This window comes from Zootoca vivipara, chromosome 8, assembly GCF_965207765.1.
Source record: "Zootoca vivipara chromosome 8, rZooViv2.hap1.1, whole genome shotgun sequence".
In the NCBI taxonomy this organism is placed as follows: Eukaryota; Metazoa; Chordata; class Lepidosauria; order Squamata; family Lacertidae; genus Zootoca; species Zootoca vivipara.
The window spans coordinates 42,286,185-42,300,415 of record NC_142591.1 but is presented as its reverse complement, the minus strand read 5'-3'; the positions used below and the strand labels follow the sequence as shown (position 1 = coordinate 42,300,415).

At 42.0% G+C, this 14,231-nt stretch overlaps 1 pseudogene across 1 annotated transcript; it reads right to left on the bottom strand.

The window, feature by feature from the left end:
- Positions 1–12,955: 12,955 nt before the first annotated feature.
- On the bottom strand, positions 12,956–13,537 carry LOC118090299 (translocon-associated protein subunit delta pseudogene; annotated as a pseudogene). The gene has a single exon (XR_015951460.1). The product of XR_015951460.1 is annotated as a translocon-associated protein subunit delta pseudogene (transcript).
- Positions 13,538–14,231: the final 694 nt, after the last annotated feature.

The following is a 14,231-nucleotide window of genomic DNA, read 5'->3' as shown; positions in this document are numbered from 1 at the left end:
CGCAGGGCCTGGTGACCATGATATATGTGGGTGATTTGAAAATATTTATGGCTCCTCAAGAATGCAAATGTCTATGCTAAAGCTGCATTAGTTATTTCCGCTGTTAATTGTGGCTGCTGTCTTGATTTATTCCTAAACACTGAGTACAGATGAGTGATCAATCTTCTGAATTAAAATTGCTCTGCAAAACAAGGCGCTCACAACAGCACATTGCCTTTGAAATGGCTTCCTGTCGGATGTTGTAACCCTTTCACAAAGCATGGTGAAGATCCTTCAGTAAGAGCAAATCTGATGGAAGCCAGTCAGAAAAATATTGTATCTAAAATATTGCTGTGCACACCCCAATCTCTGAGTGATGAGAGACTGTGAGGGGTGCCTGTGCTTACTGAGGGTTTGGTTTCTTTGAAATGGGGGTCAATGGAATATTTGGTTTTATTTACACATATATTTTGTTGTTGTTTAGTCATTTAGTCGTGTCTGACTCGTGACGCCATGGACCAGAGCACGCCAGGCACTCCTGCCTTCCACTGCCTCCCACAGTTTGTGGTCAAACAAACTGTTGGTAGCTTCGAGAACACTGTCCAACCATCTCGTACTCTGTCATCCCCATCTCCTTGTGCCCTCCATCTTTCCCAACATCAGGATCTTTCCAGGATCTTTTCTTCTCGTGAGGTGGCCAAAGTATTGGAGCCTCAGCTTCACGATCTGTCCTTCCAGTGAGCACTCAGGGCTGATTTCCTTAAGAATGGGTAGGTTTGATCTTCTTGCAGTCCATGGGACTCTCAAGAGTCTCCTCCAGCACCATAATTCAAAAGCATCAATTCTTCAGCGATCAGCCTTCTTTATGGTCCAGCTCTCACTTCCATACATCACTACTGGGAAAACCATAGCTTTAACTATACTATATACTATATATACTAATGTACCTGAAAATAGGATGGCTCACAGCATTAACACTCCAACAAATCTGGCCTCCCCTTTGGTTTCCAGGAAAGCCCTAGTCCACAGCTTTGGGTCTATCACAGATCAAGACAAGTCTGTGTCTCTAACTTTCAGTATCAGTCAAAACACACACACACACACACACACACACACACACACACACAGCCCCCTACTTGACCTATTGTTCTCCATCATAGGATAATGTAGCATCCAGCCAGCTGAGGTGGTGAAAAGCTCCACATTTGTTTCTATGGGAATAGAATTCATTCTTTAAGATGCTGATGGCAGGTACTTAGCTGAGCAAGGAAGGCATAACAAAGGAACTGGTTTGACTGGTCCAGAGGGTGGTTCTTCTAAATTTCAACCTCACAGATACAGGATCACAAGCTTCAAAAGGACACATGGATATAATGTAGACCAGCCTTTCCCAAGCTTGGGTCCCTGGATGTTGTACCTAGAACTAAAACTCTCATCATCAATAGCCAGCAAGGGCAGCAGTCAGGGATGATGTGAATGGTAGCCCAACAACATCTGGGAACCTAAGATTGGGAAAGACTGATCTAAGACACACCTGCACTAAAAAGAACCACACCTGATAACAATATTTTGCCAGTTGCGATTCATTAGTAAATCACTCAAGGGGAAAAAGATAGAATGCTGCTCCTCCAGCTAATGTATGCCCTGCGGGCTAGAAGGGATTTTATTATTTCATTCAGTGAAGACAGACTTTTCTTAATGACTGCTGATCTAGAGCACACTTTACAACCTCAAGGCTAGATTACTGGCAGTCTTTAGGAGACACAGAATGATGCCTTCTTCCCAAGTTGCCAACTCTTAAAAGAGAAAATGCTTGTACTTGGGAAGGGCTTCTGGGCAAAGCTAACTGCAGCAGCAACCAGTGAGGCAGTGCAGGGAATACTCCATTGTTCCCCCAGTTTCCCAACACAACAGGTTTTTGCCACTTATCAAGAGGAGGAAGGGTGAGGGAACTTGACATGGCAACAGGAGCACAGGGACTCTCTGTCTTCACCCCTCCCCATCTCAGTAAGCCATAACTATCTGCTAGGCTGGGAAACTTCCCCTGCTCTCCTGCCCCATGTGCTGTTCTGGGGGCTCTCCCAATGCCCCCCCCCCCAATTTCATGGGTGTGGAAGATGCACAGGGGGAGGGAGGGAAAGCCTCAGGCACAAGTGGAAGCCATTTCACAGGGTTTCCACTGACAGGGCTAGTTCGGAGAATCCTGCCCCGCAGCTCAAGTTACAAGGTGCCTTATATAGTGTGAGGGATGGGTTGGGTGTAGTAGGAAAGGCCCCACAAGGAATAAACAGTGTGGCTTTATAAAGATGACCAATTTACCAAATAGTAAGATTTACCGCTTGGTAAAGTGGTAATGTGTATTGAGCTCTTCTGTAAGGTAAGGCTTTTTAAAAAACAACAACCAAGGTTATGTTATCTGCATTCATTAATAGTGTGGTGTGTTTGTTTTTGGTAAATCGGGTGTCTGATTACTAATGCATGGCAGGTGGCACTAAGTGGGGAAAGTATTTCCCCAAGCTATAGAGTCTCGGAACTTGTCTTCCCTGATGTTTCACCGTGGATTTTAGATTTTAGGTTTCAGATTTCTGTTCCAAATGAAGTGTTTACAAATGAGACTTCTGTTTTAGTGACCTCTTGGACTCAAACAGGCTGAGGCTCACCTTCTTTCTCATTAGGTAAGGTATACTGAGCATCCTCTAGGGCAGGCTCTCATGTGGACAAGAAATTAAGCATCAATAAAACTTTTACCACTGAACATTTCCTGCCGTACAAACCCTCTTCACACATTTTCATGCACACACACAATCATACCCGCACCCAACCTTTTTCTCACGTACTAACACAACACATTAGGCTATTGTTTGTGTTGCAGAGTACATTCATTGTCTAATTCCAAAGAAGATGGCTATTACAACCATCAAGAAAATGGGACCTGTAAACGGCATCAGGCATAAGCAATATAACTATCAGAAGTAACAATACACTGCAGCAATAGTACATAAAAACACATGTGAAATAGAGTTATGCAAAATAGACTCATATTGTGTCCAACCCTACCACCACCAAATATACTAAAAATACAAAGTTCTTTATGAAGGTGAATCTAATAAAGTATTTCTGAGATTGCCGAGTTATAGCTTGTATTATTCCTTCATCAAAACCAACTAAAATTGGGAAGTTGGCAGATGAAAATAATCCTCTGGCTTTTTCAGGAAACATAATGTGAATTATCCAAAATAGCAACCGGCAGAACCTCCCCAAATGGGATTTATGGTCCCATGGAAGCTTTGACAGTGGAATCAATTCCCAAAATTATCATAATGAGAACTTAGCACAGGGATGATGCTTGTGGGTATCTGGTTGGCTTGTTAGTTTTCAGGTCAACTATCCAAAACTCTCAGAGGGAAAGACATCCATGTGCCCCAATGTTGTTAAAAGAGATGGCATCTTGTCAAAGTTCAGTTGGATATATAGGACAAGCCAGTCCATTAAGCTTGGTTTCAGGACTGCTTGGTCACGGCAAAAGAAAAGGAAAGACTGATCCTTTGAAATGTGTTTTAGGGATGTCGGAATAGTTCCAGTGGGATTTGAGTGGTACAGTCTGAAAATAGGACTCCCTTCCCCATCTCCTTATTGCATAGACATTTGTATAGGAAACACTATAACTCAATGTAAATATAATCAGGGCAGAAAAGCAGCTCAATTTCTCCAAAAGTCTGTGGACCAAGTTTAACAAGAATGAATTGTTTGAAGCAGAAATACTTTCCCACTGTAATAGCCACAGTGGTTTGCTGTGTAATAGAAAACTGAGGCTAGAGTCTTGACTGTTCATCTGGTCTTTATCTTATTGCTTTTGGATACATTCAAATGGTAGCTGTTTCATCCTCATAGCTGGCTAGCTTTGTGCTCCTGACAGAAAGGATGTTGAAAGACATCTCTCTAATGCAAGCTCAGTTCTTGATAGGGGATTGTGTCTCAGAACAAATACTTCCCTGTAGTGCATGAAACAACTATGTGCTCATTATTTATTGTTAAACAAATAACAGTGAGCTAGCAAAGCAGTGATGTCTCTCTTTCATGCTCTCATCAGCTTGTATGCTGAAAGACATTGTGCTTTTTTATGGTCATGCTTTCCCCCCAGCAGTTGCATTGATATCATTGCTCTCCTCCAAGGGAGCTCTTCAGGTGAGAAGGGCACAAGGGTTTCCTTATACACAAATATATTTTCCCCCAGATAAATATACAATTGTTATCAGATCACAGTGTGATGTTTCCCAGTCATTCATTTCTCTCTGTGTGTTAATAGCAAGCTACATTTATTTAACTTCATACTAAAATTAAAAAAACAAAACCCTGAGGATGAATTGCATTGTGTTTTCTGGATCCTCATTGTGGATATATATGCATACTTCTGTTCTTATAAGGTTGCAAACCGCATGCACACTTAGCTAGAAGTAAGTCCCATTGAACTTAGTGGGATTTACTTATGTCTAGACATTATAGGATTGCCTTCTGATCCAGCTACCAAAGCGAAGGCTGCTGAAGCGGCCAGAGACCATACTGGCTGTGAGTTTTGAAAGACCTGCTCCCTGCCTCCCTAGGCTTTTCCAACCTGGCCTGGGGGGCCCTGATTGACTCCAGCTACGAAAGCTGAAGCTACTGAACAAGGCATGCTGTCTTAATGGTGCATTTGCATATATGACAATGAACATTCATCCTGATTTCATGGTGATTTGCTGACACAGTGGTTATATGCCTTCCCATTAACCAATCATTTATTCCACTTGTTTTGGTGCATTTCCCAATCACTTCCCCATCTGCAGAAGTTCATTGTTTTTACAAATGGATTGATTGTTGCAACAGAGCACTTGAATCCACTTGAATTGCCAACCCTAAATTTCTGGAAAGCAGTTGAATCCCTCCTTCAAATGACTGTGCAGGTTGTATATATAGGTGTAAATAAAACAAAAAATAACAAAGATACCACAGTCTCTACTGTTCCCAATTTCTGAAGGAAACACAAACCTTGGGTAAACACCTGGAATCCGTGGAATCTCACATCACTTGGAGATAGGGGTGATGTGTAACAGTATTTTACTTTCCTTGAATTCAACTGACAAAAGGTCTGAGGCTGCTAAGATTTTTCTGACCTATACATGCTTGGAATTTTATAGTTCCTGAAGTACAAAGTACCAGTACTGTGGCTTTACAACAATTAAGAAAATAATAATCTGGACACAACCACTGCCTTGCATTAGGACTGCAAATAACCTTTGCCTTATAAAACAAAAGCAACGGGTGAGAGGCACCTCAACTGCTCTCAGATACTGGGTTTGTAGAAATATGCCCCAACTGTGCCCATCTGCAAATAATAGGCTACCCTACAATCAAATGAGAATATCCTGGAACGTGTGTGCTGCTTCCCTTATTTTCTTTTGCAATAAGTAGAGATGTCACAGAAAGAGTCTCCCAACTGTGAAGATGCTCTGTCAAGCTGCAAAGAAAAATAGCGGCAGTGCTGCCAGCTTTTATGAGTTCTTGCTGCATCATTTCAAGCCACTTTCACGTTCCAAATGGTAGATGGCATGATGAAAAGCAGGGCTATCTTTATTCAAGTTAAGATATCAAAGGAGTCAAGTAAAATGAGATGCGGGATGATTTCTACCAAGACATGTTATTGCTTTATTTTAGGCTCTGGCTCATTGTGTCTTTAAAAAAAGAAGAGGAGGAGGAGGCGTTTTTGAATGCCGGAGTATTATGCAAACATTTCATCGGCACGATGCATTTAGTCATTCAGAAATTATATTCACGGTTCATCTACTCCCAAGGCTCAATCTTAACTATGATGCATCTTGACAAATAGGGTAAGCAGTTTTATTTGTATCTCTCCCCCCCACCCCTTTTCTTTGTGGGGTATGGCTCTCAAAGCATCCATTGGATGTGGCAATTCTTTGTAAAATTACCAGGGAGTTAGTCCTATTGTATTGAGCACAATGGGACTTACTTCTGAGGCAATGTGCATATAATCTTATATAATCTGACCATTAAATTCCGCCCCCCCCCCAGCAGTTAATTTTTAACACGGTCAGTGTTGTATCAGGAAATGGTTGATCAGCCTCAGTTCCCATAGATACAGGAGAGTTCATCTGAGTTCTTTCAGGTCTCTGGAGTGAGACTTTTTTTATTAAAAAAAAGGTGAAATGTTGAAGGCACAGATGTAGACAACTCGAACAAGAAAGAAAAGTGGGAGGCATCTAAAAGAAATCAGTGTGTCTGTGTAAGGAGCTTACAGGTGAGCTGACATGTAAGAATGGCATGTATAAGAAATGGAAGAAAGGAGATATCACGAAGGAAGAATCTACGCGAGTAGCCAGCAGTTGCATGGAGGTCAGGTGGGCCAAAGCTCAGAATAAACCCAGGCTTGTAAGAGATGGGTCATGCACACCTGCAGTGCACAAAGAAATTGGAAAACTGTGGTAGGTCTTCCTTGTGTAAGTGAAATTGCCTTTCTGTTCATGAAGACGCCTTTGGATCGCGGCTTAGGTTTCTTATTTTATTTTTCTTTCTTTTTTTTTGTTCCATTGATATAACATTCTATTGCATCAACTTCCTTTAAATAATCCAGATTTAAAATATATATATTATTACATAGTCCCGGAAGTCACTACTGTACAAGACATGCCAGCATTTAATGTGTACTGATGCTCTATCTTTAATGCATCAACGTAGAGTATATTTTGATACTTTGTCCCAATATCATCCATTATGGAGAATGCATGTTCCTTATAGCTGTAGCTATAAGACTCTGAAACAGACAGTCACAAGCTTGCAGCAAAGCTTCCAACAGTGGGATGAACATTCAGTCATGGCTATCATTAATATCACCTCTTTGCAAAAGTAAACCACCTTGTCGTGCTTTTTGTACTCCCACCGTAGGCTAAGTTGGCCACCTTCCTTGCAGATTGTTGCACGTCGATTTGAAGAAATTCATATTTGCACCTGTTACTCACCTCACCTCACCCAGGAGGATTCTGTGCCAACCTAGAAGCACGGAAGGTGGATCTGCCCTTACCCCTTCTGTTATTTTGACGTACTATTCTCAAAAGTTTAAGACCAACCAAATTAAGGTAAATGTGTTTTGATGTGTTTGTTTTGCAGAAGAACATTATGTTCTTTAATTCTATCAGGTGCTGTGTTAGAGATGAGGCAGTACTAGGCATTAGTTAGCCCCTCATGGCTTCTTATATTCCAGGTGGTTCCAAAGCAATAAAATGTGAAGCCAGATGTACCTTCTAACAGTGGTGGAATTGGTTCTGAGCACACATTTGAATTGCTGCCTGGAAAACAAATGCCTCAAAATGGCTAAAATACTGACCTCGGCAAAGTAAGTGTAAATCCAGCATTCAATTTCAATTTAGACAGACCTTGTTAGGCATTTCTGTCCAGCTCCCATTTTCTGGTCAATCAGCTCTCTGCACTGCTCATCCAATCCTAATCCAAAACTATTGTTATAGCCAGCATTTTACTAGCATTAGCCCTAGCAGTTCCACGAGTTCCCACCCTCTCCTGTTGTCAATTGGTCAATGCAGTCAATTAGAACACAAGAATTAGCACACAGCCATGACAAGCACACACAGCCATTGTACAGCATTAGCAGGTCTGCCTGATAAAAGCAATCTGAACCATCGATATTTGTTCTGAGCATGCTCAGAGATGTTTCCTTGAAGGCCACACCTCCTCATAGCTCTTAGCACATTCTGGTAAACACAGAGAGTGTTTTGAGTGTTTCATACTTTGAGGGGTTTTATCCTTTTGCTTAGTTTTTTTGTGACCATGTGTTTGAGAGAGGGAGAGAAAGAAAGAAAGAGTGGATACAGTGCCACTTTCTACAATAAATATCTATTTATTTGGTATTTTTTGTTGCCTTGCCTGCTTTGATTAAATCAAACACACACTCCTACTAGAGCATTATGGTGCATCTCTGGAATCTCCCCCAACCCCTGAACAAATTCTGGCTTATGTTACAAGGTCCCCAGTAATGATCCCCCTCATTTGCCCCCCCTCCCACTGCCATCACTGCTCTTATGCCTTCAGTAAAAAACGATCAGGTGAAACCTCCCCATCACTGCCAAATTGCTTTTAAATTTTGTTTCATTTGATTTTATACTAGTAAGAGTATAATAAATAGAACTTATATAGCTACTAACTCTGTAACCTTAGTGTTATCAGCACCTTTCAAATCTCCTCCACACTAAAAAAAAAAAGTACATCTGTGTTCACTGTTGAAGTGCACTCCTCTGCATATCTGCTCAGAAGTAAGTCCCATTGTTGAAGGCTTGCAGTCTTAGGGAGCAATCCTATGCACAAGAAGCTGGTGTAAAGTAAACTGATGTAAATTAAGCTGGCATAAAGATCTAAGTCCCATTGAACAGCAGGGCTGCTGCCGCTCTGCCTACACACAGCAGAGGGGAAAATGAGCCTTTAAAATAATGTTCTATGCCGGCTTGCTGACAGAACTGGATAGGCTTAGGATCCAGCCTAAGCCCCCCACCCCCTGCATCTTGGGTTCTGCAGCTGGACTGCTCCCTTTGGGCGGACTTAAACCAGTCTCAGCTCAGCCAGCTACACCCCAGCTGAGGCAAGATGAACAAGTTACACCAGCTGCACTTAGGATTGGGGACTTAATGCTGGCAGATTCAGAGATCTGCTGCATCCTAGGCTACTCATCCCAGCAGATCTTGTCATAGGATCTCCTCCTTAGTTTAAATGTGTGCTTTTAAAATGGTAATACTTAAACCGTTGCATTTATCCACGACAAAGAAAATTCATGACAGCTTTGGCCTTCCAAACACTCAATTTTGTTCATTTACTCCTTCTTGATAGAGGAATCGAAACTCTTCCTTTTCCTGCAGGAGAAATTTCCACCAGGAGACGCATTTATGGGTTTGTTTGCTTAAGATTTATGTTTGACCTCTGGAGAGGATCTTTAAAAGATGCTCATTTTCAGAGCTACCTGCTCAATACATTATATAGAAATATTAGTCCTGCTAGCGCCATTTCTCTGTCAGGATAGCAAGTAATAAAAAGGTGACATGACAGGACAGAACATTTAGCACCGTGCAGAAGATCATCTTGTAGCCTGAAAGGCTCTTATTTTTGAACTTGAAGGATACAGATGTTTGATCCTGGGGCTGAACAGAGCTCTAATGGTTATTAATGAGAGCTGTCAGATGTATATCTATTGAGGAAGAATGAGTCATACTGACCCTACAAGACTCTAGTTAACAAGTTTCCCCCCCCCACTCCAACCTCAGCATTCAGCTGGCAGCAGGATAATGAAATATCATTGTTTACCTGCAATCACCATTAGAACAAATTAATGAACTGGTTCTGAAGATACAAGCAGGTCATCACCTACTTTGTCAGTCAATTGTACTGTTAAGGACGTAATTTCCATCACTATAGGTACTCGCAGTTAATTTAGAGTAGACTGGACTCTAATTAGCTGCTGCGCTTGCATCATGGGCAGTAAAATCTTACAGCAAATCTTTTGTTCATTAAGATGTCACTTTTCATGAAATTCTCTTTCTCAGAGTCTAAACGATTGACAAGACACTGGAAAGATCAGCAATAAAAGGGTTTAAAGTAGAATATATTTTAAGGAATGTCTCCTGGTCTCTCTCATTTATACAGGACCCAATCCAATGTTTGTTAATTAGGTAACATGCAGCTATATATAAAAGGATAGATTTTCTGAAAATTTCTGTGTTAAACTTATCCGCACAGATTTTTTAAATTTCCAGTTTCTATTCTTGATCTCAGTGAGAAGTAAGGGTTCCCCCTCACTATTTCCACTGAAAATACAGTATGAACAATCTCATATATGCTTCAATGTGACCTTGTTATATGCATATACATTCTAGCTATCCTAAAGTTTATATCAAATATAAACAGCTTACCTTTCCAGGTAGAAAAGCTATTGCTGACAAAAATAAAGTAAAATATAAATGAATTTTTGGTATATTGTAAACAAATGTGTTTTCAAACAATTGGAAAAGGTTTTGTTAAAATCCCAAATTCCTGGCCTTTAAAAACAAAAACAAGGGAGCAAGGGCTTTCCCCCTGCTGACCTGTGATGTAAAAGGCCTGGGACTATGGTTTACACCAGGCACCCCCAAACTTCGGCCCTCCAGATGTTTTGGACTACAATCCCCATCATTCCTGACCACTGGTTCTGTTAGCTAGGGATCATGGGAGTTGTAGGCCAAAACATCAGGAGGGCCGCAGTTTGGGGATGCCTGGTTTACACACATACAGTACGTATATTCAGTTTGATTTTATCCTGACCACACCTTCAAAATTTGTATCTTACTGAATCTAAATAAAATGTAGACATCTTTCTTGTGTTCTTTCTTGCACAAAGATATCATTGGCTTTATAGCCTCAAATCTGCCTTACTTACTCAAGTTCACGTGCTTTTCCTTTCCTTTAGCAAGGTGTCATTTCACAAAAAATCTAATTAATTGTTGTATGCATAGTAAGTACCACCTCATTGACAAGGGCCATCCATCTGGAGGTCATTACCATTACCATTTCCTATAGGCCAGTAGCTATGGCTCAGGTTTTAACTGAATACTGTAAGTGAATGGATTCTGGTTTTCTTCCATCACCTGGTGGAAGTTTAGATCAGGGGTCAGCAAACTTTTTCAGCAGGGGGCCGGTACACTGTCACTCAGACCTGGGGGGGGGGGCTGGACTATATTTTAGGGGGGGTGAACAAATTCCTATGCCCCATAAATAACCCAGAGATGCATTTTAAATAAAAGGGCACATTCTACTCATGTTAAAACACGATGATTCCCGGACCGTCTGCGGGTCGGCTTTAGAAGGTTGGGCTGGATCCGGCCCCTGGGCCTTAGTTTGCCTACCCATGGCTTAGATAGACAGTTGAACATAGACTTTTTACCTATGACATAGGAAACTTGGATTTTATGAATTTAATAAACAATTTAATAAACATTGTAATTACTTTGAAGCAAATACTAAGTTCTCCATTTTGCTACGTATGAACATCCCTTTGAAGATTCAAGAGTTGGCCAAAGTTGACCCCAATGTTGACCTGAATTTCCCCTTATATTTCAGAATGAATTGCTTGAGAACATAAAAAAATATATCCTTTTGATGCTTATACTGCTACTTGACCAATGCAAGTTGAATGTATCTGTCAACCCAAAAACATTTTGCTACTTTGGCGTGCTCTAACTATCCACCCATTAGAATTTTGTTCTTCTTATATATTTGGCAACCATCATTTCCTTTTCTAAAAATTTAATCTCAGTGCTGAATACCCTCTTGCTTTGGATTCTGCATACTTTTTTACAATTTGAATTTTCCACTGCTTAATTCAATATGCCCTCAAGCACATGGCACAGCAGGTGTTATGTCAATGCCACACGGCAAGCCTTGTTTGCGAGCAAATGTACTGAGTGCCCAGCCCTTCACTGGGGATTCATGTATGACAGTTTCAGAAGAGGGGGGGGTGTTTATTTGGGTTTTAAATGACCAAATGGAGAAGCAAATTTTAATGCTGAAAAATTGGCAGGACCTGTAAAGGAGCGTTGGAAGATGAGAGCTGAACTGTCAATATTAAAACAATGTTTTCTTAGGTCCCACAAGCATTCAGGTGCTGCTTTGCCATACCCACTTTCATATTCTTTTTCTGAAAATAAAATGAGGGAAAAGCAGCATCTGTTCAATTTACCACATTTGATTAAAATCCGTTCTTATTTTAAGAGAAAAAGAAAAGAATCCATACAGGAGCACAGCAACAGCGATAATCCGACTATCTAGATTACTGCAATGTGCTCTATGAGGGCTTGCTTTAGAAGCATCAGCTAGTGTAGAATGCCGCAGCTAGAGTACTGAGGGATACATCCAGCCATGCACATATGGCATCATTGCTTAAGGATCTGCACTGGCTGCCTGTCAATGGCAACCTGTCAAGATGGCAGTGTTGTGCATCCACTGTCAGAGGCAGTATACCAGTTGCTGGGAATCACAAGGGAGGAGAGTGCTGTTGACTTTGCAAAGGCCACTGTGAGAATAGGATGCTGGGCTAGTCGTTCAGCAAGCTCTTCTACTGTTCTGCTAGGGGCTTTTTAGCTTGCCAACCCCCTCCCCCCATCACTTTAGACCAACACCTTGCCAACTCCCTCTCCTTTCAGCTTTGCTAAACGCATCCTTACAGCTCACTCCAAAAGCACCTCCTTGCCTTTCATCTCACCCAATGCACTCCCTTCAGCTTAAAACTTGCTCAAACCACACACACCACCTCACAGCTCACTCAAACCATGCACCCTTACTTTACAGCTTGCTGAAACTGCACCCCACCTCACCTTAGAGGTCAGCCAAACTGCACCCCACACAAACCACAGAGGAACGGCTGGGAAAGGCCCAGCAACCATCCTGTTCTGCTGCTGCTTCCCTTCTGCAATGCTGCTGAGACTGAAACTGGCTGTTCCTCTTATCATCTGCCTGCCTGAGTCAGCTGCCTGTAATTCTGTTGCCACACTTCCGCACAAACTGCAGTGTGATGACATCCTTACAGTTGTATTATATAAAGAGATATGTTTCTGTGCCTAGCTGAAGGTTTTCCTGGTGCCATACAAAGTCCTAAACAGCTTGGTACCAGGATACCTAGCAGGATCTGCCTGATTTGGAGACTGGTATTTTGAGTGAATCTCAAGGCAGTATGAATTACTGTTTTGCCATTTTGCTGAAAGTCTGAATCTTTCATTGGGTGCAGGAGCCAGGGCAGGAAGAGGGGAGGAGATCTGACTCCTGGCCAAAAAGACATGGGGTATGAGACCCCTCGGCCACACACTAGCAGGGCCTTTGACTATTTCATATACTTTTTCCTCCAGCCACTGCCTTTCCTGTCAACCATTAATATTTGGTAAACTACTTCTTCTTCTTCTTTTGCATGAAAGGTTTATTGAAACAGATTACGCTTGGATGTTGCTCTTGATACTGAAAGCCATGTAATACACAAGGAGACCAATGAATGCTGCCAGCACCTCAGTGGAGACCCACGGTCCGCTCCAGGCACCTCGGTGATCCACATTGACCGAAAAGAGGGGTTTGATCTCAGAGACAGCCTCCTTGTTGCGCTGAGCCTTGCGCAAGGTGCTATAGGACTTCTCATCAAAGAACTTCACCTCGTAGGTGCCAGAGCGAGCCAGCTTATGCTCCATGCTCCAAGAGACCTGATAGCGGCCAACATCCTGACCCCGAGAAACCGGAAACTGCTTGCCATTGACATCTGCATAGAGAGCAACATTTTGAGCTCCGTTCTTACAGGTGAGGGAGATCTCAACAACAAAGACAGTCTCTGAACAGATTACAGCATCTGAGGTAGTGTAGTAGGATGGAGAGATGACTGGGTCTGTACAGGTTTCAGCTCGAGCCCCGCTCAGCACCAGCAGCACTGCAGCAGCCAGACGAAGCAGCGTTAGCCCGGCGCCTGCCATCGCCGACCAGAGAGACGCGGCGAGGAAAAGGAGCAGCCCACTTCCCGTGCGGGGGATGCTGGGGCCAAGCTGGTAAACTACTTTTAAAGCCCAATGTCTCTTGCTCTAATAAAAAGTTTATTTAACTGGAGTGAATGGTATTGGAACTAGAATTTTAAACCAGAACTCCAAATTCTAATATTCTAAACAATAGGGAACAAAGAGACACATAGTATATTCCAGAACAGAGATCTGCATTATGCAGGGAAGTATGCATTATTAGGCTGCAAAGTAAATTTCAATTAAAAATAAAAATGGTAGTGTGTCTAATGTACACTCCCAGGATGATTCCAATAAGATTTATTTAAACAAATAGACAAAGCTACGTAGCCAAACTTTAAAGCACTTACGGTACAAACTTCAGAAGGGAATGGTTGTATAAGGCTATCAATGACTTGATTAGCAAAGTTTTCAGGTGCTGCCTTCCAGGCATAATGAGCAGCAACAGGCCCATTCATCATCATCACCTCCACCACCACCACAAAGCCTGACATCTGAGTCATCTCAGCTGCATCTTGATCAATGAAGGAGTGAAAGAAGAAAACTCATTCATTCAAGAACCCTAATTCTCAAAGTCTGATGTTTCATATTCTGGAGAACATTGCTCCAGCAGAGAATGAGAATGTTGACATTCACGGTCCTTCTCTCCACCAGCATTTCATCCAGCTGGGAGACAGGTTCATT